Source organism: Podarcis melisellensis (assembly GCF_964234715.1).
Source record: "Podarcis melisellensis genome assembly, chromosome: 2".
In the NCBI taxonomy this organism is placed as follows: domain Eukaryota; kingdom Metazoa; phylum Chordata; class Lepidosauria; order Squamata; family Lacertidae; genus Podarcis; species Podarcis melisellensis.
This window is the reverse complement of record NC_138529.1, coordinates 5,604,292-5,629,810: the sequence shown is the minus strand read 5'-3', so window position 1 is coordinate 5,629,810 and position 25,519 is coordinate 5,604,292. Positions and strand designations below refer to the sequence as shown.

The 25,519-nt window shown below is 44.4% G+C and overlaps 1 protein-coding gene across 3 annotated transcripts in view; it reads right to left on the bottom strand.

Annotated features, from left to right (window-relative positions):
* Positions 1-21,431, bottom strand: part of GLI1 (GLI family zinc finger 1) — a 107,728-nt gene extending 86,297 nt beyond the window's left edge. For all 3 annotated transcript variants that reach the window (XM_081900698.1, XM_081900700.1, XM_081900699.1), the window contains exon 1: positions 20,802-21,431. The gene's annotated coding sequence lies outside the window, so the exon portion shown is untranslated. The remainder of the gene's footprint in view (positions 1-20,801) is intronic.
* Positions 21,432-25,519: the final 4,088 nt, after the last annotated feature.

Genomic DNA, 25,519 nt, shown 5'->3' with positions numbered 1-25,519 from the left:
AGTGAATAAGCCATGGCTTAATGGCATGCATGAAATGACTGAGAAGATGGTAGGTAAATATGCAAGTAATGGAAATAACTTATGCAGAGGTTACTAGTAAACATTATTTGGCAACCTTCATTAGTCATTTGTGGCATGTTGACACCACAGAAAACAAAAAGAGTGGACTGTTTTCTAGTTCATAGAAATTTTCTGGCCTAGTGATTTGAAGGCAGTGTTTGCTACAGGTGACCATGCAAATAGCAGTTTACAAGCCTGGTGTGTACAGTGAAGAAGAAAAACCAGTATCCCTGGCTATTGTAAATCGCACTGAAAAGAACTGAGATAATTGAGCCAGTCTCCATCTTCCTCAGTGCCCATCTTGGCTAGTCTGCTGCAAAGACCTGCCTCTTCTATGTGGAAGAGTGGAAAAGGTGGCACTCAGGGAAAACAAGGAGATGCTGTTAAAGGCTCTTTTCAAATGAGAAATTAACAATGCTAAGTATTTAAAGTTATTGCATATTCATTACTAGTGTGTTGTCAAAGCTTCCTGTGGCTTTAGTTATTGGTTTTGTTCTTACGGTACTCTACTATGTTTTTATATCAATGTTTTTAAACATGTTTTCAGTCACTCAGATAATAAGCCACTGAAAAGTCTATTATTATTGTTACTGTTATTATTAACAAGTCTGATTAATTGTTCAGAATGCTGATCATCATAGCTCAGCAATTCTTCACGCAGTTCAAGTAGGTCCTCGCTTGCAGATGGGCTTGCCAGGAGGAGACGGAGCCCAGCTGCTCCACAGGAGGCTCATACCGCCTAGTTAGGGATGAGGCCCAGAAGGGCAGAGACTGGTGGGCTCTGAGGGGCAGGAGGCAGAATCCGTGCCATCTAGCAAGCAAGGGGTTGATCCCTCATGATACAATGTTTAGCTTTTAGCTGCTCATTTAGACTGTGTGAATTTTTCATAACTATAGTATCATCATCATCATCATCATTACTTTTATTAGTTTTTTAAAATATTGCTAAATGTTTCTGGTATTTTTTCAGAAAGGTGGGGGTAAAATTATTTAAACAAGCAAACATGGGCTTGCTACTAGCAAGAGCTAGTAGCAAAGATTTCAAGGCAACCAATCTCATTCACAGTTATAGCATCTATAGAAAATACATATTTGGGATGTTGCAAAGAAGCAGGGGAGCCATCTCCAAGTACAGTACAAGTCATTTTATTACAGTCAATTATCAGTATCAAGACAAAACACCACGTACAAACTTTAAAAGTTCAAAACAGGATAAAATGATATAAAATCACATATACATAAAAAAGCTGTTCTGGGTGGTCATTTATCTGTCAGAAAGGAAACCCTTCTAGTATTTGTGTCCTTCTGATCTAGGAGCGTCCATCGGTTGATATATTATGTATTATACTACTTCTGGGTGCTAATTGTTATATGTCATATTTTGATTGCTGCTGCACAAAATTTGGCCACCTTGTATGTTATACCAGGATTTTTATCAAGGAGCAACTGAGTGGCAAGAAACTGATCACAGCATCTAGTATATTTCTGGATTATTGGCAGAAGAAGGTCAAAGCGTAAATCTCTATAAAAGAAGCACGTGTCTGGCCAGAGTCACAGGGACAGCATCTCTCCAAATATGAGAGAACAGCAGAGGGGAGAGCACAGCATTGAGCCAGGATGAAGGCCCTACAATGTTCAGCCAATTCCAGACTGCTTAGATATGGGCGTCACGCATGACATTGTAACATCACGCACCACCATGATGTCCACCTTCCTGTCTCCCTCCCGAGTTGGTGCTCTGCAAATAAGTCCATTGAAAGGGGACAAGGGGCAAAAGAGAGTTTTCAACATTAGAATGGGCAAGCTCAGCCAGCCGAGCACAAGACTCTTAATCTCAGGGTTGTGGGTTAGAGCCCCACGTTGATTCATGTCTTGAAGGAGATTGGATTAAATGGCCCTCGAAGTCCCTCCTAACTCTACGATTCTATGATTGTAAGAGAGCTGAAGGTAAGCCCTGCAAAGGACAGCCTGCCTGGCCTGCCTTCTGAGGTTTCGCCCTTTTCCGGAGGACTCACAGTCTCGGAGGAGGAGGAGGCTACAACTCCAAAACTTCAAGTCAGTCCGAGAGATCTTTCAATCTTAATTGAGGGAGCAGGGTGAGGCCGCTGTGCCTTGCCTAAGGCCACCCAGTGAGTTCAGAACTGAGTTGTGATGTGATCAGGAGGCTTCTGAGCGAAAGAATTGTGATCTTCACCACTAAGCAGTGCCATTTCCTAGTTACTCAAGTTGCAGGTGCAGGAGTTGGACACACTAGTAGCATATCCAGAGTTTCTCAAACCTTGTAGACAGCAAATCTTCATAACACATCCCTTCTGCCCGACTTTTGGAGCTGGTGGATATTACAACTGGATCCCCTATGAGAAGGAACCCTTGGCTTCCCAAACAGGCACCTGGGCTGCATCAATCGTGAGAGGTCAGGTGAATCTTGGCTCAATGCATACAGGAAAACTGGACCAGGAGACACGATAAAGCAGAATCTTTACCACCTAACCCCCTTAGGTAGGTACTGCCTGCCACATACTTAAAAAGCTATGGCACTAGACCATCCTTGCAGGCTTTACTGAAGTCCATCTGCCTCAAAGACCAAAGTGAACATTATACACTCTGGCTACAGGTGACATTAGTGCACTTGCTGCTCCTGCATTCCACAGCAGTGAAATGAGCCTCTGAATTCTAGCTGCTGTGGAGCATGAGCAGGAGAGTGTCTTGTCTGTGGGATTCCCAGAGGCATTTGGTTGGCCACTGTGGGAACAGGATGCTGGACCTCTGGTCCAATCCAGGAGGGTGCTTTCTATGCTCCCAGCAGTGGCAATATGCAGTGAAGGAGTGGAAGACCCTCAGTGTTGTTTTTCCTTGAACTCAAAACCTTGGGTTCCACATTTGTGAGGCAAGGAGAGCCCTGGAATCCTGGCAGAAGTGGAAATAGTTGAACATGTGGCAGGTGTAGGACTTCCCTGTTTTCTTTGGAGAAATGTTGGAGGGTATGCATTTCAGGGGGAAACCAGTGTTCAGAAGAATGATTAGACATCCCCTCTTGCTCCCTCTGCTTATCCCCTGCAACTTACCCCTCTCAGAGAAGACTCAGTGCTGCAGTTGCTAACTCTCTGGGTCCAAACCTGTTTCAGGGTTGTAGACTGTTAGGCCTAATTTTCACAAACAGCAGACTTCTTGTGTTTTGCCTGAACCATTCTAGGATACAGGATGGGGTTCATATGCAATTCCAATTCTCCCTGCCCCGCCCCAAGTATAGAAACTAGGTGTTAGGGAGAAGGGTTCTATCAGTTTTATCTGTGTTTGGGTTTTTAAAAATCATTATTCTGCGACAAAGTAAACGCAGTCAACTTCAGTCTGCAGGGCACAGTCCTGACCCAGGTTGCCACTTCATCGGCTGTTTGTGAGGACAAAGCTTCATGGTCTCCAGATGTAGAAGTTCATCTAAGGATGAGGAACCAGAGAATGAGGGAGAAGGCGTGCTTTACTCCGGGCCCTATTGTTATGTTTCTTTGTTGTCCTATCATCACCATTTATTATTCATAAAAGCACTTAATATATCCCAGGTGTCACACAGGAATAAGATGAACAGAGCCTTACCTACAGACTCATAATCTAAAGCTGGGGTGGTAGATCACCAGGCGATTTGGCAAGGATTTCTGGCTCCCAATTGATTAGCCAACAACAAAATAAATCACGCACAGCCTACACACACACACACACACACACACACACACACTACACTTCTGGATAAAGAAAGCTGGCATATGGTAAAAATCACAGGAGCTTATTTTTGTGTGGACTCAGTTTGTGAACTCAGTTTAGTTTTGGCACTCAGAACAAATACATAGGCTCAGAATCCTTTACTTTTAAATGCATGTCTTTTGTACCTGGCTCCAGTTGGTGGATCTAGGAGTCCTAGTAAAAAAACAATAGACCCTGCAAGCCTATTGTCTGCTCACCACAGTGCTAAAGGACATGAGACAAAAAGAGAAGTGACTTGGGGCTTATCTACACTTCCTCTTGTCCCACTGCTTTTCCCTGGGGAAAACTGCTCTTTAGTGCTCAGTCAGAGCAAATGGCAATTTGGGTTTCCTCCGGATTGATATTTGTCCTGTTTTAGGGCTTATCTACACTTACCTTTTGCCCTGCTATTTGCAGGCACAGCTCCACGCTTTGCTCTGTGTCTGAGCATTTGTTGTTTTGGGTTTTTGCCCTGGAGCTTTGCCCACAGAAACCCACTCCTTAGCGCACAATAGGAGCAAATGGCAGTTCGGGTTGCCCACAGATTGCCATTTGCTCCAATTGAGCTTTAAAGAGCAGAGTTTTGTGGGGAAAGCTCCAGGGCAAAAGACAAAAAAACCCAGCTCTCAAACACAGAGCTTTAAAGCTTGGACCTTGCCTGAGAAAAGGGGAGGAAAGGTAAGTGTAGATAAGCGCTTGGAGCCAAAGAGCAGATTTTCCCTGGGAAAGGAGCGGATCAAGGGAAATACCGCTTGGACCTGTGTTTCTAGGCATGGGACAAGCAGGTGTGGATGAGCCCTTGGAGTGAAATGAAGAATAAAAAGGTTGTTTAAGGTATTAGCCTTCAAGTGGTGGGGTCAGGGCATTATACATGCAGTTTGTATTCCAACCTTGAGTGAGTCACACACCAGTGGCGTTGGTGTCCTTTCGGATCAAAAGGCGCAACTTCCAGACATGCTTTAGCACTGGTGCCTTTCCCTTGAGAAAATTAAGCACTTGGGATTCTTCCAATCTTGCCTGGACATGTGAGCGTTTGATTTTGCGAAATTTCACATGTGTGTATAAATGAGGGGTGTGAACCAATTGAAAGGGAGAGTTCCAGGGCCACTGGGCACAGCTGCATACTGCTCACTTGTCTTGACTGCAGCCCGCTCTACCTCCCCATCCTGTCAGATCTAGGAGGGAACCACTGATCCACATTCCATCCTTTACAGGACAGGCCTTCTCTGCAGTGTATCCACATTATGGAACGTTGTGGCTTTCTTACTAACTGAGGGCTTGCCTCGCTCCATTGCTGCTGGCCTTTTGGCTTCTTAAGAAGGCATTTTCTTGGGGCTGCCATATCTATCTATCTATCTATCTATCTATCTATCTATCTATCTATCATCTCTATCTATCTATCATCTATCTATCTATCATCTATCTATCTATCTATCTATCTATCTATCTATCTATCTACCTACAATACTGAAACTTTTCTAGCCACTGTAAAAATATATACATGTAATGGCACAGTCCTCACTTGCAAGCTTACACTTACTACAGAAATTGGGAAAGCAGACCGGGAGAAACCATGAAATCAGGCAGGCTCTAATACCTCATCGGTTAAACATGACAAAAATATTTTTTATTAAATCTAACAATGATTCTAAATTGCTTTATCTATTATGCTTTCTGGAAAAAATAGCAGTCTGCTGGCTGTCACTATAATCTTTTACTGTACTCAGAAAAATGTGGCTAAAAGTTACCTAAAATAAATGCATTACAGGTATGTAGTCGGGCTACAAATCAGGAAAGCAGATTTTTGGGTCCAACATGTTAAGACAACATACTTTGAGAGGTATGCTGTTGTGGGAATTGCTGTTAAACTTTTAAAGTTTCATATCCACACACAGCAATAAAGTTCACTGGATGACCTTGAGTAGTCCTTCTGTCACAGTCTAGCCTACCTTATAGGGTTGTTGTGGAAATGAAACAGGTGGGGGAAAGAACAAGCTATTCCATGTGAAGCTCCCCAGAGCAGTGGTTTTCGAACTTTTTTCTCTGGGTCACACTTTGAGAACAAAAATTTGCTTGCATCACACCAATTTTTAGGTGATAAGAAATGCATTGGAAAACAGAAACAACTACTTTCTGGAACAAGATGGAGACAGAATAAAACTGCAGAGCTTTGAAAAATTGAAAAATAAAGTGCGAGATTGGCTCCATTATTATCAAATAATGGAGGCATACAATTTGGACAAAAAAGTTGGCTTCCAGGTGAAAATCAAAATTGGAAACAGAATTCTTAGACTCAAAAATCAAGAATCTGTCAAGAATGTATACCTTGCTGTTGAAATGGAACACTCAGGATGAAATGGTAAAATCAGCTATGATCAAATGGGCACAAGATGTTGGACATAACATTATGATGGCTGACTGGGAACAGTTATGGACCACAGGTATGAAATTCACGGCATGTAATGCCCTAAGAGAAAATTTAATGAAAATGATTTATAGGTGGTACATGACACCAGTCAAGCTTGCAAAAAATTACCATTTGTCTGATAATAAATGTTGGAAATGCAAAGAGACTGAAGCTACATTCTTTCACCTTTGGTGGACATGCCCAAGGATTAAGACATTCTGGGAGATGATTTATAATGAAATGAAAAAGGTATTTAAATATACCTTCTTGAAGAAACCAAAGGCCTTTCTCCTGGGCATGGTCGGCCAATTGGTGTCAAAGAAGGATAGAACTTTCTTTATGTATGCTACAACAGCAGCAAGAATACTTATTGCAAAGTACTGGAAGACACAGGATTTACCCACCCGGGAAGAATGGCAGATGAAGCTGATGGACTACATGGAACTGGCGGAAATGCCTGGCAGAATCCGAGACCAGGGAGAAGAGTTGGTGGAGGAAGACTGGAAAAAGTTTAAAGATTATTTACAGAAATATTGTAAAATTAATGAATGTTAGAAAAATGTGGGAATGAAGATATATGGCTTTAGTAGAAATGTTATAAGGAATTAAGTATAATTAGATTATTAGAGTATTAAAGGAAAAATAAGGTTAGAATATGTTAAGATAATTATAGGATAGAAAACAGAGGAAGATGGAAAGGAATTGCTGAAACAATTAACAGAAGTGGAATACAAAAAGGGAGGTGTGAGGAGGTCGCTGAAATAAGTGAATGAAAGATAAGATATTGAAATTGATTGATGTTTTTTAAACTGTTTTTATTTTGTTTTGCTAGTCTAATGTGTTAGTGTTATGTAGTGTTTTTATGTTATGTTAGGTATTGTTTGTGTATTGTATTGTATTGTTCATTTTGTTTTGTAGTGTTTAAATTGTTGGAAAAGTAATAAATATTATTTTAAAAAAAAGGAAAACAGAAACAACTACTAACAACACTTGATAGAATCATAGAATCTTACAGTTGGAAGGGACCCAGGGGTCATCTAGTCCAACTCCCTTCAGTGCTGGAATCTCAGCTAAAGCCAGACCAACTGCTGAATTATCTGCTCTAGGACCTTCCCTGGTATCAATGTCAAACACACCAATCGGTATTTACCTGGGTCTTCTCCCCCCCTTTGAAGATGGAGACAACATTTGCCCGCCTCCAGTCTGCAGGGACCTCACCTGTTCTCCAAGAATTCTCAAAGGTCATAGACAAAGGCTCTGAAATTACAAATATTCCCTCCCCACTGGCCATCCTCTCCTGCCACACCAGTGTGATGTGTCACACCCTTTGAGAACCACTGCCTTGGAGGAACGGTGAGATAAAAGATTCCCATGTTCCCCATAGCAAGGCAATATGTGGGTTACTGGATAATAGCAAGTACTGCATCTTCAGTAAAGCAGCAACAAGCTTTGTTTACTGATATCACAGGTAACAAACCCATTTCGAGAGATCAGTGATGGCATGGTCTGCTAGGTGCATTGCTGAGCAAGGTACAGCTTCACTGGAGATTCAACACTAAGCCCTTTGCCTCGTAATATCATGTGGAAATGGTCACATATGCCAGCCACAAAGTATGCTTCTGTTGTACAAAATGCCTTTGTGTACACAAAATGAAGGGTTTTTCACAACAGCACATTTATATTATGGATGATGAATAAGGAATAAATAATAATTCACAATCACTTGCAGATTTAGATCTGGCACCGAATGCTTTCGATGAGGGATGGGGAAATTGTGGTCCTCCAGAAATTGTGGCCCAGTACCCTCATCAGTCCTGACTACTGGCCATGGGAGCTGAGGGCAGTTGATGGGAGGCAGAGTCTGAGGCCTCATCCACACTTACCTTTTGCCCCATGCTTTCTAGGCACAGGTCTGTGCTTTGCTGGTCAGGATCTGAGCACTTTTTTTGGAGGGGAGGCCACAGTTTCCCCCAGGAAAACCCGTTCTTTGGCACTAAATTCTGTTTGGCAATTAGGGTTTTCTGCAGGTTGCCATTTGCCATTTGCTCCAATTCAGTGGTTTTCACATGAAAAGCAGTGAGGCCAAAAGAAGAAAAAAGTGCTCAGACCTGTGCCTAGAAATGTGGCAAAAAAGCAAGTCTGGGTGAGCCCTGACAACATTTGAAGGCTCCTGAATTCCTCATCCCTGCTCTAGTGAAAAGATCAATAAGGGAAGGGAACCTTCCTAACAGCAGCTTGTCTGTCTCTGCTGGTACTCCTTTGCTCTGTGGATAGTTTAATCTGGAAAAGGTTCCCTGGAGGAAAGTTTGAAAACCACAGCATTATTTGATTGTGAACTTGATTGTGAGTTTCAAAGGGAACCCAAAGTTTTGTCAAAGTGCAGTTTGAAAAGCACTAGTTTACTGCAGGCACGTCCAACAGGTAGATCGTGATCTACTGGTAGATCACTGGACACCTGCAGTAGATCACTGGCTCCCCTAAAAAAACCCCAACATTTTTGCCCTGCACCTTAAAAAACCCTGAACCCCCAAAAAGGGGGTAGATCACTGCCAGTTTTTAGTTTTTAACTCTTTGAGTAGATTGCAGTCCCTTGGGAGTTGGCCACCCCTGGTTTACTGCATGCCCTCAGACACAACTCTAAATTTAAAATTATCTTTGAGCCTCTCGCGCTGTATTTATATTAACAGCTGGGTGTTTAAAATGTGGGAGGCAAACCTCAGGAAAGGCATTTGTAATACATATACGCATTCTGGCCATTATGGGTTTCACACTCAGGTTACAAACACAATTAAATCAAGAGCCACTTTAAGTCTCTTCTGTGAAAATGCTCATAATGGGTACCAGAAGATTTCTCTCAGTTTTTAGTCTTACAAGAGCCATCACACTAATCCATGCCTTTTATTAGGGATTAATTAATCCATTGTGTTTTCTTAACACCACAGACAAGAATAACCATTCCACTCTTTAAATGTTATTGGGAAGGCTAAAAGAAAGCCTTTCTTTTGACTCCTAATAAAGAAAAAAAAATGTTTGTTACTTAAAGTTTGTATTATCACAGAGCATTCTGATGATGAGTGGCTATCCTCCTCAATGTTTCAATCACTGTTTCGCACATTCAGGGTGATTAATGACTGGCAGAAGAGTAGACATTTTCCCTCCTCTCCTGAATAAAGTTTCAAAAAGATGGAGTGGTAATTCAAGCTCAGTTACGTGTTGCCAGAACACAGCAGCTTATATTTTAAGTTGTGCAAGTTTAACTTGCATTTTTACTTGCCTTGGGCTCATAGAGGTGGAAATAAATAATCAGCAAAATTGCAAAAAAAAATAAATAGAAGTAATTAGCACTAAAAAGTTGAACTTTCATGAGGATCTTAAAAAAAAACACAACAACCTCTTTTCCCCTCCAGATTGCTGCAGAAAGGTGGAGAACAGAATTCAAGACTGGAAAAATGAAAAACTGAGAAAACCAAAACTGACAGAACCATCCATCCCTATTGGAGAACATGCGGCTTCATGCGTATATAAAAGAGTGGGATGGAAAAGCAAAAAAGAGCCGTGTGTGTATGTTTCAGGCTTCCATTGCACACAAATAGTGTAAGATAGCCAGCTGACCTGCACTGGCTTCATCCCTACTTTCCAGCTGCGCTCCTAACACACAAACACGCACACATCTCCGCCCACCTTCTCCAAGGCCAGCCCCAAGCCAACTGGCAAACACCAGCAGACCCAAGCACACAAATAAACAAACATGCCCTGGGCACAGAGTGGGCTCTGTAAGCTGCCCCATGCAAAGGCCAGGGGAAGAAGAAGAGGAGGAGCCCTGAATGGAACTATAAGGACCCACATTAGCCCTGACACCGCTACCCGACCCCACCCTCATCCATCTCCCCTCCCTCCACCCCCCTCTTTCTTTCTTTTTTCCTTTCTTTTTTTTTTCTTCTCCCCCTAATGCCTCAACAATTGAAATGGATTTGTAAAAATGTTACATGGGGGGGGGGGAGAGGCATTACACTTACACTGTAAAACAAGAAAACCCTTAATAAAAAAAAAAAGAAAACACATGAGCTTGGCATCCATTGCTATGGCTGCCAGGCCTTGGCTTGGAAATCAGACAGACTACGGGACTCTCTCCTCATCAAAGCAGAGGAGCTTTCCATACAGGGAAGAGTGAGGGCGGCTGGGCTGTTTGGAAACAACTGGCTGAGGCAGCATTTTTCTTATTACGAAGTCCTTTCTACTACTTCCACCCTTTTCCTTGCTCCGGGGCCTCAGATGTCAATACGTTAAGGCAAGAGTAGTTAATCTCTGGCCTTCCAGATGTTGTTGAACAGCAGCTCCTATCCCGCCCCCAACCACTGGCCATGCTGGCTGGGGTGGGTGGGAGTTGTAGGCCAACATTTGGAAGCAGCAAAGGTTAGTTCCCCCCACCTTAAGGAATACAGGAGCAGTTATTGGACAAGCAGCCTATATTGTGGTAAAATCACAGCTTTCCGGTCCTTATTAAAATATATTTCCTTTCTACAGCTAGATGCAGAATTTAAAAACTTGCAGCAATCCTGGTCAAGCCCCATAAATTAAAAGTGTCCAATATCCTAATGCATAGGTTGGCTATCCTGGTGCCCCACCACCCAGATGTTCTGCACTCTAGCTCCTATCAACCCCAGCCAGCATGGGCAAGTGGTCAGAGATGATGGAAGTTGTAGTCTAGCAAATTCTGGAAGGTGATGGTTCGCCACCTGTGTCCTCAGGCCTCAAATGATAACCCATTCCCTAATGCAAAGATCAAATAAGACTAGCCAGCTCTTCCCAATTCCTTTTCTTGTTTTGTAACTCTTCCTTCCATGCCTTTTCCAAGATTGTAGATTCTCCCCCAGTAAGCTGAGAATCCTGCCCTAATCCTTTTTCATTTGTGTATGTTTACAAGTATGAATGTTTAAAAATGCCTTTTTGAGGTTGAAATAAGACCAAACACTCACTTCGTACTCTAGTCCATGGGCAGTCAATGTGGTAGCTTCCAGGTATTGTTGGGAGTACCATTCCCAGCATCCTTTACCACTGGCCGTGGTGGCTGGGACTGGCAAGTCCAACAATATATGGAAACCGCCACATTGGCTAACCCTACTCAACAGGCCCCTGTTGCTGCTGGAAAGAGTGAAGGGACTTTAAGGTCTTCATCAGCTTCTCCATGACTGCAATGCGCGCAGGGAGGGCGACTCTGCCTGCAACCGTTTGCTGGCCAGCCAGCCTCCCTCACCTGCTTTCAGGGAGATCAGCCCTGCAAGAGCCGCTTGAACTGTGTGGCCAGGTATTCAGAGCAAAGAGAGCCAGAGGGGGCTAAAGGAGGATGGCACACTCAGTCCGCCACCGACACGCCGGCCACATCTTGAGAGCCTTTTTAACTCGCCAGATGGCAGACTTTCCTCTCATCACCTCTGTGAATTCAAGTGTTTATTCAAATGTAATGTGCCATCCAATGTAATGCGCCCCCTAATTTTCACGACATAATTTGGCCCAAAGAGTTGTGCATTACATTCGAGTAAATAAGGTAACCTAATGGACTTCCTCATCTTGTGGGCCGTAAAATCACACTGTAAACTTGGGTGGACCTGCTCGCTCCCTACTTACACATTCTTTATTTCTGTCCAAAGACCCACAAAAACATTTTCAAAAGCAAAATAAAACAGAAATGCAGGGAAAGGGTTCCAAGGCGGTCACTATGTTTCATCCAGAGCATGTAGGTTTCTGTTTCTTAATACTTCCAAGAGGAACTTAGCTACGGCCAGGGTAGTATCATTTGACATATCTCTAATGAGGTACTTAAGGTGGAAGGTTTCGGGTTTTCCAGTTAAGTTTACCAATAGGGGTTTAATTAATCGATCCCTTGCTTGTTTGAACTACTCACAGTGCAGTAGGATCTGCTTCATAAAGTCGACACCCTGAGAACATAAGCAGAGCCTATTCTGATAGGGTACACCAGACAGTCTGCCATTTAGTACTTCTGATGGAAATACATTTGGTCAAGCTTTGGTGAATAATTGGCGATAGGTACAGACAGATTCATGAAATAAAATGGCCATAGTGGATTCCAAATGCAAACGGTCCACAGGTTACATAGGATCTAGAGCGAATACCACTGTGTGGAATATCATAACCTCTGCCTCAGGGATTTAAGGGCAATATCATAGCCCAGATGATGTAAAAAGGATGGTGAAAGACCAACTGAGGAGACTTTTTGGGTCATAGTTTTCAACCATGAGATGATAGACTCTTCATAGGTTAGATGTAAAAGTAACTCCTTCTCCAGGCCAAATACCAAGATCCACACTTTGGTGGAGAGTGGGCATTCACCTGTTTCCAACAATAGAATTGAGTTAGAGACACAATTTGGGACCTGAAGTAGGGACTGAAGGAACTTAGCTTAGAACCCATCTAACTTAGAAAATTAGGCCATTGTACCAGTGCTGGTTTGATGTGATGTGATCATCTGCATTGATGTGATCAATGCTGGTTTGATGTGAGGTCTGGCAGCCATGTTAGTCAGGACCTGGAATGCAGGTGAACTTTCCCAGCCAAGCCAAACTATTCTGACTTTGCCTTCACATAGCTGCCCATGAGGCTACATGTTTACTCTCAGGACGTATCTACAATATCTCCCTTTTTTCAGTCATAAACACAGTTTGATTCTCAGGTCACACTATAATATTTACATACCAGTTAGTCACCCAAAAGAAACTCCTCTCTTAAGGTGGTCCATAGTAAAGTATAGGTAGCAATCTAACATTGAAAACGAAAACAAACCAAAGCTAAAAAGCCACAAAACACCTCACTGCAAGTGGAAGTAACACATATTGTAAAAGCTAGCTAATAAGGGATCACAACACAACAGAGATGGCCAACGGCACTCTGAGGCAGAAAACCCATTCCCTACTTTCATGGTGGGGAAATATATATAAAAATACAAAACTGGCCCTCTTCTGCCCTTTAATAATAATTTTCATTCAGATTAATGCCTGCAATGAAAACTTCAAGTTGCATACTGCTTTGAAAAATCCATCTGAAAACTGAGAAAAGCTGACCTACTCCAAGTCTACAATTTTGCAGAAAGTTACCTTTCTAGCAGAAGTGCCTGGCGTGCTCTGGTCCATGGGGTCACGAAGAGTCGGACACGACTAAACGAATAAACAACAACAACAACCTTTCTAGCAGATACTGTGTGCTCTAGGGAAAATGTGGAAAAGTGGACAATTTTTTAATTAAGACCCTTTCTGAATAGTCAGGAAAAGAAAGGCACTCTCACCTGCATTGAAGTCTCTGAGCAATACTCCTCAAAGTCGCTTTCTAGTCCTTGAGCATACAAAGATCCAGTTTGGATGTAACACTAAATTAAACCATGGCTTGGCATGAATGAGCAAAAGTGTGGTTCCAAGAGCAAAGATCAACGCTGCTGCCATCCTCCCCAGGTCCTTCTCCTGCTGCCGCTGCCACTGCTGCACTGTCCATGCCTAAGGCACAGTTTAGTTATGTCTGAACCCAGACTTGCAGTTTGTTTCACTACAGGCAAACGAGGAGGTTTGTTCTTGGTTTACCACTACCAAGTACATTCAGAGAAGTGTGAGATCTGTTAGATAGCTAAATTCCAATTTGTCTACTAATCTGAGATTAGATAATTTACAAGAAAGAACCCCTGTACCTGTACCTATTTCGCCTTTTGGGGCTGATTTTAAGAGAAACTTGTTAACGTGCATCTTCATGTAGAATAATGTACAGTGGTACCTTGGTTCTTGAACTTAATCCGTTCCGGGAGTCCATTCGACTGCAGCTTCTGATTGGCTGCAGGAGCTTCTTGCACTCAAGCGGAAGCCACGTCAGACGTTCGGCTTCTGAAAAACGTTTGCAAACTGGAACACTCACTTCTGGGTTTGCGGTGTTCAGGAGCCTATTTGTTCGACAACTAAGCTATTCGGGAACCAAAGTACCACTATACTAGTTCAGAACCTGAAAAACGTGTAATAGGAAATGATGATAAACTCATCTCTAAAATATACAAACTGTTATTGGAGTGGGGGACCAAAGATGAGATGGCAAAGGTGACAATGACTAGATGGGTAATAGATGTTGGTTATAATATATAAATGTCTGCCTGGGAGAAATTATGTGGGGACCTATGAATTTCTCAAACAAAATAAAAAAATTCCTTCAAGTAGCACACGAAAGCTCATAACAATAACAAACTTACTTGGTCTCTAAGGTGCTACTGGAAGGAATTTGTTTATTTTGTTTCAACTACGGCAGACCAACACAGCTATCTACCTGTAACCATGAATATCTTAGCCTGTTATCAAGAAAAATTTACAAAAGATGGTGTACAGGTGGTACTTGACACCCAACAAACTGGTAACAATTTATTAAAAAGGGTCCACGTTATGCTGGAAGTGTCAAAAGGTAGAAGGGCACTCTGATGCACATGTGGTGGTCATGCAAATATGCTAGGGAGTACTGGGAAATGATTCATATAGAATTTTAAAAGATCATTTCCCAAAAAACCTGAGGCCTTTCTACTAGGGATAGTAAGTGATGATATTCCAAAGAAGGCACTCAACCTCTTATATGCAACAGCTGCGGCTAGGTGAAAAAATGTCAAGAAAAAGAAATACCAACAAAAGAAATAGGGCAAAATAAATTGATAGAATATACAGAATTATAAGGTGAAACACAGATAAGAAAGGAGTGGAAGTCTTTTGGAGTATATCTCGAGAGATATAATACTCAGTTTAACCTGCAAGTAGGAGTAGCCATATGAGTTGCAGTTAGTATTAAATAAAGGAAACACATGAGATAAAATAGGGTGGTACAACAGGATATGCAGCAGAACAAGGGTTGCATAGAATGCCATGGAGAGATGGACTGGGAAGTCCTAAGGGAAGTGATATGTGATGGGCAATGTATGATGTATATAAGAAATTTGTGGGAAATGCATAATTTTTTTGTACACACACACACACACACACACACACTTCCTTCTAACCATCATCTCTCAGTAACTTCCTACCCAAATAGTAAATAGTGCTAAATATTTTTGAGTTGCAGCCCTTCAAATTGAACCAAGGTCCATTTAAATGAGATGTAAGAATGTTTCATAGATATTTGGGGGGTGAGGGGTTTATTTTTAAAGATAGCAGTTATGGTCAATTTATTCACACACATACACTTGCTCAAAAGCCAGTGCAAGTCAGGCCATTGGAAAATCAACAACTAGAGTATATGGCAGACATTCTGCAATGTTTAATCGGATGGGGGGATTGTTTAGTTGAAAAAAATAGTTGGTGGGTGACAGACGGCAGTCTTTGGTGCAAGAATAGTGGTACTTTAAGTGCTCCCAATTATCCTTGTTTTCATCTGTAAAACATTGGATAGTATGTGAAAAGCCAAGGGATGATAACAGGAGTGGCAAAACCTGTGATCCTAAAGCATGGGTGTAGCCAGGATTTTTTTTGGGGGGGGGGGTAGAACCTCATATTTGTATTGATTTGTAATGATTTTGATGGATTTAGGGAGGCATAAAGATATGGGCATAGCCTAGGGTCGTCCTGCACCAGCCCTAGCCAGTATAGCTAAGGGTCAGGGGAGCTGAAGTCCAACAACCTCTGGAAGGGCACAGGATCCTCATCCCTGGCCTAGAAAATTAAAATTCAGAGATGGGTGTGCATGTGTGCTTTTAATCCATCTTCCGCAGGCGGCACACCCCTCCAGCAAAGATGGAAGAAGCCTGCACTTTTCATAAAAGTCCCTGAATCACTTATTCAGCAAGCTAAGCCTTTGGGGCTGAATTCTTTCCTTTCTGACAACTCACTTGGGAAACTGGCTTCAAGGAGAGAGGGCACCTGGAAGTCAACTCAGGGGATGGGAAGCAAAGCTCCCTAGGTGGAGTGATCCTGCAGCGCTTCTGTCCCATGGAATAATCAGTTTAGGCCCTGAATCTGGGAAGCTGCCCGGGGCCTGTGAATTTTTCAGCCTCACCCCAAAGGACGCTGCCTGCCTGGTGCAGCAGCCGGCCGAGGGCGATGGTTCCCAGATAACACCCAAAGTTCCCTGTCACCCTCCCACTTGCTTCCCCAGCCCTCAGCCCTGGGAATGCTGGCTGGGTGTGCCAACCCCCCAAGATGGGAGCTCAGAATGTGGGTTCATGACCCAAGAGCCAGTGTGGTGTAGTGATTAGAGCATGGGTAGGCACACTAAGGCCTAGGGGCCGGATCTGGCCCAATCGCCTTCTCAATCCGGCCCGTGGATGGTCCAGGAATCAGTGTGTTTTTAGATGAGTAGAATGTGTCCTTTTATTTAAATGCATCTCTGTGTTATTTGTGGGGCATAGGAATCCCTTCATATATATTTTTCAATATATCGTCCGGCCCCCCACAAGGTCTGAGGGACAGTGGACCAGCCCCCTGCTGAAAACGTTTGCTGACCCCTGGATTAGAATGCTGGACTAGGACCTGGGAGACCAGGGTTCAAATTCCCACTTGACCATGAAGCTGGCTGAGTGACCTCAGGCCAGGTATCGGCTCTCAGCCTAGCCTACCTCACAGGGTTGTTGTGGGGATTCAATGAGGAGTTTCTTGGAGAAAAATGTGGGAATATGAATGCAACAAACAAACAAACACTTTCCACTCAGTCTCAGGCTGAAGAGGTGGGCAAGGGCATCTCTTCACAGACAGCGTGGCTAAAATGCATCAGCAAAGAACGCACGAATGGGGAACAGGATAGAAAGCTACACGCAGAGGCTAAAAGGTCTATATAGGGTTAGGGTTTGGAAGACTTTGAAGGAAGACTTTGAAGACAGAACCATTAAGTGGTGCAGGAGAACAGCGATAGGGGGAAACTGTAGGAACATATGGCTGGATTGTCAGAGGAAAAACCTAAAGGCCTTCACTGGATAGCTGAACATTATTCATGTCTGTAGCAACATCAATGTATGCAACACTTTATGAAGTTTAACTATAACAAACACCAGCCGCTACGTTTCAACAGTGGAGAAGACAACGAAGGAAGAGGAAACATTTACAAGGGACAAACTGACCCCTGTCAGATGGGAACTAAAGGCTGGCACACCATCAATCTAAAAATCTGAATCTAACTCCTACACAGACTAAACAGACTCCAAACTGATGTAGGCTTCCATGTATAGTGTTTAATTTTCCCCCCAGCTTGGATAGATGGATTTAAAATAATAGTAAAAATAACAAGAACAATGACTTTTATGTTAAATTTTACAGTGAGAACTCCTATAGTCTACCTATTGGGAACATTCCTGTTGCACAGTATTTCAGTAATAAGTTGTGGTTAGATATATCCTGTGATGGTTCTGCAATAACCAATCCTAACAGAAGAAACAGGAGACAGCTGCTGAATATGCAGATGCCTACAATGTACAAAAGATTAGCGTTGTCCAGTTTTCAAAAGGTCAACCCATAGTTCTTTATGGTAACCTCTGCTAACAAATGTTAGCAACCTTTACAATACTAACAACTGCAAGGGCAGAAGACGTCTATTTACGTGTTACAGAGCAACTTTCCAATCCAGACTTTTGAGAAGTCACGGGTTCATCCATACACTTTTCATGTCAGTTTCCCATGCTGTGTATATGGGAAAGCTGTTGCTGGACTCCAGGTCTCAACTCCGCCAACCAGTGTGGCCAATGGTCATAAATCATGCAAGTTGTAGTCCAACAACATCCAGAAGGCCACCAATTCCCCATCGCTGCCCTACTGTGAAAGATCGGGGAGGGGGGAGCTTCCAGAAAGGTCCCATCATGCAGCACACTGGCAGCAGAACTTTGCTTTTCCAGAACCTGTCTGAGATGGTGAAACAGAATCTGAAATATGCTAAAGTCTTGTTGCTTCTTTCCCAAACAAGTGGAACTATGAGCAAAATGTTTTACCACGCCTTGATTACAATTTGGTAGAGCCACCAGGCTTCACATAAAGCTGCTGTGAGCTGACGCTTGGCCATGCCTGCACCGTCTGAAGCACAGATTTGGAGCGTGAAGCATCAACAGCTAACTCGTCCTACTCCTCAGTCCTCGGCCAGATGTTCGCCCACAGCCTTCACCAAACAATTTGCAAGCAGCAAACTCACTCTGATCTCGGCTTTCTCTCCTTGTGTGTCCAAACCTTGCAGCCAGCATCTCTGTTACAAAACCCTGAGTGGATTTTTCCAGGAGGCAAGAAACTTCCACAAGACCTCTTCCCCACTCCCGCCCCCCACTTTTTCCCTTCAGTGCTCAGAAGAGCCCCATCCCTTTCACACTCCCCCCTCCATCCATCACCCAAGGCAGATTGTTGTTAATCTGAGCTGCAAAGTCAAGAGGCAGCCCCAGCAACCGAATCTCCTTTAGCAGTTCAACAAGTCCACACAGGTCATTCCGGCTGCCGATTTCAGCAGACAAGGGAAATGGATTCTTAATTATTTTTCCAAGCTTGTCACGGAGGGCTTTGTTTCTCTTCTTTTCTCTGTTGTGTCACAGAATGTTAGAGATGAGTCACGCTCGGGGGTTCCTTTTTTCCTTTTTGCTGAAGGGGGTGGGCAGGAGGGAGGATCTGGATTCCTCCAAACTGCTATTCTGAAGAGAATAATGGACTGGCTCCACAAAACTGGGGTAACCAAGGTTTCCCCATTCATTAAGGGCCTTTCCACAAGGTGACATATACGGGCACATCTGCACTACACATTTAAACCAGTTTAGGCACCATGGCTTCCTTCAGAGTGGCCTGGAAGCTGTGAGGATTGTTTGGTGACCAACCCAAACCCTTTCACCAAAAGACAATTCTCTTCGGTCAGGAGGTGTGAAGGGAAAACACGGTTGAAACCAGGTTAAATCTTACAAATGCCATTCAGTCCAGAATAGGCTACAAGTTTAACATGGGATAGAAAGTGTACAAGAAGTAAATTTTAACATGTAGATATATTCCTGGCAACTGTGGGTTTATGTTACCATAAAGCAGTGGTTTTCAACCAGTGTGCCGTGACACCTTGGGGTGTCTTGAATGATAGTCAGGGGTGCTGCAGGCAACCCTGGCTTCTGTCCCTCATTCCTTCCCTCCCTCGTCTGATGACCTCTTGTGCCTCTGCCTCCCTGGCTGCAAGCTCCCCAGGCGAATGGTGCCTCTGGGGCTGGCCAGGGGGTGCTGGGTGCCAGGAGCTGAGGTGGCCTCAGAACAGGCAAGAAAGTGGGTGGAGGAGCCCATCCAACCTGCTGGGAGTAGACAGAGAAGTGGGAGTCCAGGCAGGTGGGGGGCAGCTCAGAGACAAGGGCTGGGCTGCTGCCCAGAGAACTCCCAAGGAGAGGGGTGGAGGGAGGAGGCTGAGGGAACACTCTACAAGGGACGGTGTTCGAAAAGGGCTGAGGGGCTGCCGGGGCTGCAGACAAGGGGGGACATAACTGGGCTCCTGAGCCCCACAGGGCTGCCGCAGAAAGAATATAGTTGGCCGAGGGAGTCGTGGGCTCAAAAAGTTGAAAATCTCTGCCGTAAAACCATATGCTATGTTACCAGATCCAGAATGTTTGACGGATTTTAAGTGTCACTTGTGGAAATGGCTAAAAGATCTAATATTTGGGCCCTTTTGTCAATCTATTAAATGTTATGTACTCCTGTATCATTTCTCAAAGCTGTGGCCTAAAAGCATTACAAAAGGATGCCAAAGATACCAAATGCCACACAACAAGAGGGCTGTCTTGATTTACTCCAGCTGGTGGGGAAATCCACCCTGATGTTAATAATTTAATTTAAGCAACTGCAGCAAGCCCCCTCAAAGCCTTTGAAGTTTGCCTGCCTGCTTGAGAAAAAGTTTTAACAGAAGTGCCGCCATCCCTCTTATACACACATGGAGCCCCCAGATACTCCCAAGTGCCTGATCCTGCAACCTCCACTTAACCACTGAGGTGTGAAAAGTAAATGCAATTACAATGAAGAAACCCAGAGAAAAGGCTCCATTTGGACGATGGGCATAATCTCTTCCTAACAATTTGTCATATTTGTAAAGTTGATTCTGCCTCAAATTTTAATTGGATCTGAACCAGTTCCAGGAATTTGGATGAAGATAATGGATAACTGCTGTTGGCTTGTTGGGCCAAAATATGTCAGAAAAGGTGAGATATTGGGGGGGCCGACGGAGAGCAAACTTACAATTTTTGCTTTCATTTGGTTGGTAAGGAATGAGAAGAATCCACAATTCCTTTAACCAACTGCGCAAAAGTTACAAGTTAGGAAGTTGCTGCATAGCTCTCCTCAAATGGGAACACTTTTGAAGATGAGATTTCACACAAGCTCCTTCCCTGCGGATAACCCTTCTAAAGTTCTTTTGAGGGCGATTAACAATTCCTGCCACTGTGCACTCTTTATCGATTCAGAAAAAATAAAATCTCTACTGCTTCTCTCCCCCCCCCATCATTTCTTTTTTTCTTTGTCACAAACGCTAAGACCATTTGGAAGGCAAAGTCTGCACGCAATGTCAAAAATTTCGTAAGGGTGAATGAGGATTTTTACTTTTTTTAAAAAAAAACCGTTTCAAGTTGGAGACAGAGGAGAGAAAAAAAGGAGCATACCTTTCAAAGACTGGGGCGGTATTGTTAGAGAATCATTAGAAATCCGGAGATCCTTGTCTTCTTTATTACGGAGGATTCCACTTCCAAAATCTGGACCTGGTTCCGAAATCTCAACTTTCCTGTAGTCTTTTCTTCCCAAAAGAGCAACATCCAGAGCGGGTTAGAGGAGGGAGAACGCCTTTCCAAAAGCACAAAAAACCCAGCAGTAGAGATCGCTGTAGCCTTTCACCAAATTCCCCAAATTTTCCACATCTTGATTTCACTTCTTTCGCCTTTCTTTGGTTTGTTTTACAATTACTTTATTTTTTTTAATGCCCACAATAACAAGAGCAGGCTTTAAAGCTGCTCCAAAGTGCGAGGTGGGGTGCTGCTCTCCCTGCGCGCGCGCGCACACACACAAAACGCAGCAGCACGCGTTCTAAATATTCGCCTCTCCGGACTGCAGCCCGGGACCACCTTGAAGCAGGAAGTTTTGATTTTCTTTCAAAACTTTCCCGATGCTTTCTTGAGCTTTCGCACATGGAGCCAATCAGCCGCTGCGTCGGCGCTGCTGTCTCGGGGAAGGAGGGCTTTGCTCGGGACCACGCAGACTTGTCAGGAGGGGATGGGGAGGGAAGAAAGAGCCCCCCCCCCGCCACCGAGCCACCCACTCCACGCCTCTCCTCCTCGGCGAAGCTTTTGGGTGGTTTCCCCCTCCGCCCGCCCCTCCTTTTCTAAGTTTTCGAGTTGTTGGCTTTTTTCCTCTTCTTCTTTTTTTCCCCCAAATGGGATCTTTAGCAACAGGAGGAGGGTAAGCTGAGCCCTGTGTGAGGTTTTCGATGGAGCCCCTCGCGAGCGCAGTTCTCACAGCATGCTGCCTGCGGTGCCAAAGCGGCGTGGAAAACCCGGCATGGAGTTCCAGATTATTATTATTATTAATTATTATTATTATTATTATTTGGGGGTGTGGGGTGCGCATCTGGGCACACGCCGGGGCGCAAAGAGGCTGGTCCTATTCCTCAAGGCCCATCCCTAACCGAAGGCGGCAATGCAGACGCGACGGAAAGACACGGGTTAGGAGCCCAAGCCCACCCGCACTCTGGGTGGCCTCCGGAGCTCGCCGTCTAGGAGAAACGGCCTGGGGAGGCCGTGGGGGCTGGGGGGGGGGAGATGGGGAGAGTGACCCCAAGTGTGCTGAGGGCCACGGGCGTAGCCAAAGGCCCCCTCCCTAAATCAGCTCTACCTCTACCTCTCTTTTAAATCAGAACCGGTGAAGGTCCTGTGTGAGTGTCTGGAAGCGGTTGGAGGATGGATGGCAGCTAACAGGTTGAGGTTGAATCCTGACAAGACAGAAGTACTGTTTTGGAGGGACAGGAGGCGGGCGGGTGTGGAGGATTCCCTGGTCCTGAATGGGGTAACTGTGCCCCGAAGGACCAGGTACGCAGCCTGGGAGTCATTTTGGATTCACAGCTGTCCGTGGAGGTGCAGGTCAATTCTGTATCCAGGGCAGCTGTCTACCAGCTCCATCTGGTACGTACGCTGAGACCCTATCTGCCTGCGGACTGTCTCGCCAGAGTGGTACATGCTCTGGTTATCTCCCGCTTGGACTACTGCAATGCGCTCTACGTGGGGCTACCTTTGAAGGTGACCCGGAAACTACAACTAATCCAGAATGCGGCAGCTAGACTGGTGACTGGGAGCGGCCGCCGAGACCATATAACACCGGTCTTGAAAGACCTACCTTGGCTCCCAGTACGTTTCCGAGCACAATTCAAAGTGTTGGTGCTGACCTTGAAAGCCCTAAACGGCCTGGGTCCAGTATATCTGAAGGAGCGTCTCCTCCCCCATCGTTCTGCCCGGACACTGAGGTCCAGCACCGAGGGCCTTCTGGCGGTTCCCTCATTGCGAGAAGTGAGGCTACAGGGAACCAGGCAGAGGGCCTTCTCGGTAGTGGCACCCGCCCTGTGGAACGCCCTCCCATCAGATGTCAAAGCGATAAACATCTGAAGGCAGCCCTGTTCAGGGAAGTTTTTAATATGTGACAATTTAGTGTATCTTTCATCTTTGTTGGAAGCCGCCCAGAGTGGCTGGGGAAACCCAGCCAGATGGGCAGGGTACAAATACTAAATAATAATAATAATAATTATTATTATTATTATCAAGTAAACCAATAAAAAATAATTAACCAACCGAGGTTAAGAAAACCTGGCTCTGCCCAGGCTGAGTTTGCCCCGCCAGGAGCCGACCAAGGCAGTTTGCTGCCTGAGGCAAATAGCAAGATGGCGCTTCCTTCCCCCCCCCCCCATTCCATGGTTCAGAAGCTGACTGGATCTTGCTTCAGTACCAGGGACAGCTCACCCGGGGGTAGCCGATTTGGGGGTGCAGGGCTGGTCATGTGGCGCACCCAGCTCCCCCCCCCCCGCAAGAGGAGGGAGCAGCCAAGCCAATGGGGCTGCCACTACTGCTTTCCTCTGACCCCCATCTGCCGCACTCTGCCCCTGCCCCTATGACTCCTTGTCCAGTTCAGGAGGGGCTGTGGGGGTGCGAAATCAGCGTCTGGGGCCAATAATGGCCTGGATGAGGGCTAACCAACTGAAGCATAACCCCCCCCCCCCAAAGATAGAATGCCCAGGTGGGTGGTGGACTGTTATACATAGGCAGTGATTGACCCATTTTGGACAGGGTTGCACCCCCCCCCAGGATCAGGTTCATAGTCTGGGGGTGCTGTTCAATCCATCCCCATCTTTGGGGGGCCAGAGACAGCCTCCTCTGAACAGGAGTAGTTTGGCCAATCATTTATGCTTCTGGCAACATCCTAGTTAGATTGCTGCAATGTGTTATATGTTGGGCTGCCCTTGGAGACAGCTTGAAAACTACAGATTCCGAAATACTGCAACTTGGTTACTTACTGTAACCAGGTGCATTAAAAAAAAACCCTTGCTGGTTTTAAAACATCTACAGTGGGTTGAGGTGCATTTACAGATGCAGTTCAAGGCACCAGTGTTAACCTTTAAAGCCCTAAGCAGTTTGCGACATCCTGCCACATGAGCCTGCCTGATTATTAAGATCTTCCTTGGACACCCAGCACCACCATCGAACCGGAGCTGCTTTCCAAGGGCCTTTTCAGTTGTGGCACCTCCAGCTCTAAAACTTGTCCCCCGGAAATGATCTATAATGAAATTAAGAAAGTCCTTAAGTGGACTTTTCCTAAAAAACCTGAGGCATTTCTTTTGGGCATGGTTGGCCAATTGGTGTTAAAGAAGGATAGGACATTTTTTATGTATGCTACTACAGCAGCAAGAATTCTTCTGGCAAAGTATTGGAAGATGCAAGAACTACCTACTCTGGAAGAATGGCAGACAAAGGTGACAGACTTCATGGGATTGGCAGAGATGACCGGCAGAATCCGCGACCAGGGGAAAGAGACAGTGGAAGAGGACTGGAAGAAATTTAAAACATATCTTAAAAATTGTTGTAAAATTGAGGAGTGTTAAGATGTCAAGGGGTAAGAAGTAGAGAATTACAGCTGTAACTAATAAGTTTAAGGAAATTTAATGAAAGGGAACTAATAGATAAATTGATTAATGGGTTGCTAAAGAACTGCAAAATAAGGATGCAGCGAAAGGGAGGTATGGGGAAGTCGGAAGGAAGAAGGTGCACGAAAATAAGATTATGATTTAAATGTCTTGTATGTTTTTGTTTTGTTTTTGTGTTTTGTTTGTTTCTTATTATGTGTTTGAAAAATGAATAAAAACTATTTTTTAAAAAAAATAAAACTTGTCCCCCAAAGAAGCTTATATGGTGCCAAGCCTTTGCAGTGCCAGACCTTTTTAAAAATTTGCCCTGGTGTTTTCAAGCACTGCTTTTCCACTGGCTTATGTAATCTTTATTCTGTTCTGCTTTTATTTTGATGCCTTTTACATGTCTTTTTGTGTTTTCATTGTTAGCTGCTCTGAGAGGCTTTTGCCTGATAGTAATGAATGGATCTCAAGTAAGCATGCAGAGGACTCCAGTGGTTTAGCAATGTGTCTTTAGTTTGTCCAATGTGGTTTGAATGTGTGAGGGGAGATTTTGCTTCTAATTAAAAAAAAGTATCACTTGAGGCTACAGGCCTGCCTCTGTTGAGATCTGAGATTTTTAAAAGGAAACTAACACTGAATTAAAACTGTATTGTGTTCAGAATCATAGAATCGCAGAGTTTGAAGGGACCAGGAGAGTCATCTAGTCCAACCCCCTGCAAGGCAGAAATCTTTTGCCCACTGTAAAATAAACCCACCTCTGATGCATCACATGGATCCAAATTATGGAAATTGTGAAACTGTTGGAAGAAGTTAAGGTGTTGACTTGCGCTCTGGGTTGATAAGCAGCCAATTATGCTCTTCTGGGAAGCTCAAAAACGAGGCGTGAGGGAGACAGGCTTGTCTTCTGTTTCTCCCCGGCATTTGGCAACCAGAGGCTCATGGCCTCCACATGTGGATGATTTATGGCTCTTATGAGAGCTGTTGTGGTTGAACTAGAGTGTTGGACTAGGACCTTGGAATCCCTGCTTAGCCATTAAACTCAGCCCAACCTACCTCACAGGGTTGTTGTGAGAATAAAATGGGGAGGAAGAGAACCATGTTCTCCACCTTGTGCTTCTTGGAGGAGGAAAGGGGATATATAGGCAATAAATAAATAAAATGACCAAATTTGTCTTGTCCAGGGGTAGCCTATGTGCTGCCTTGGAGGTGTTATTGGAC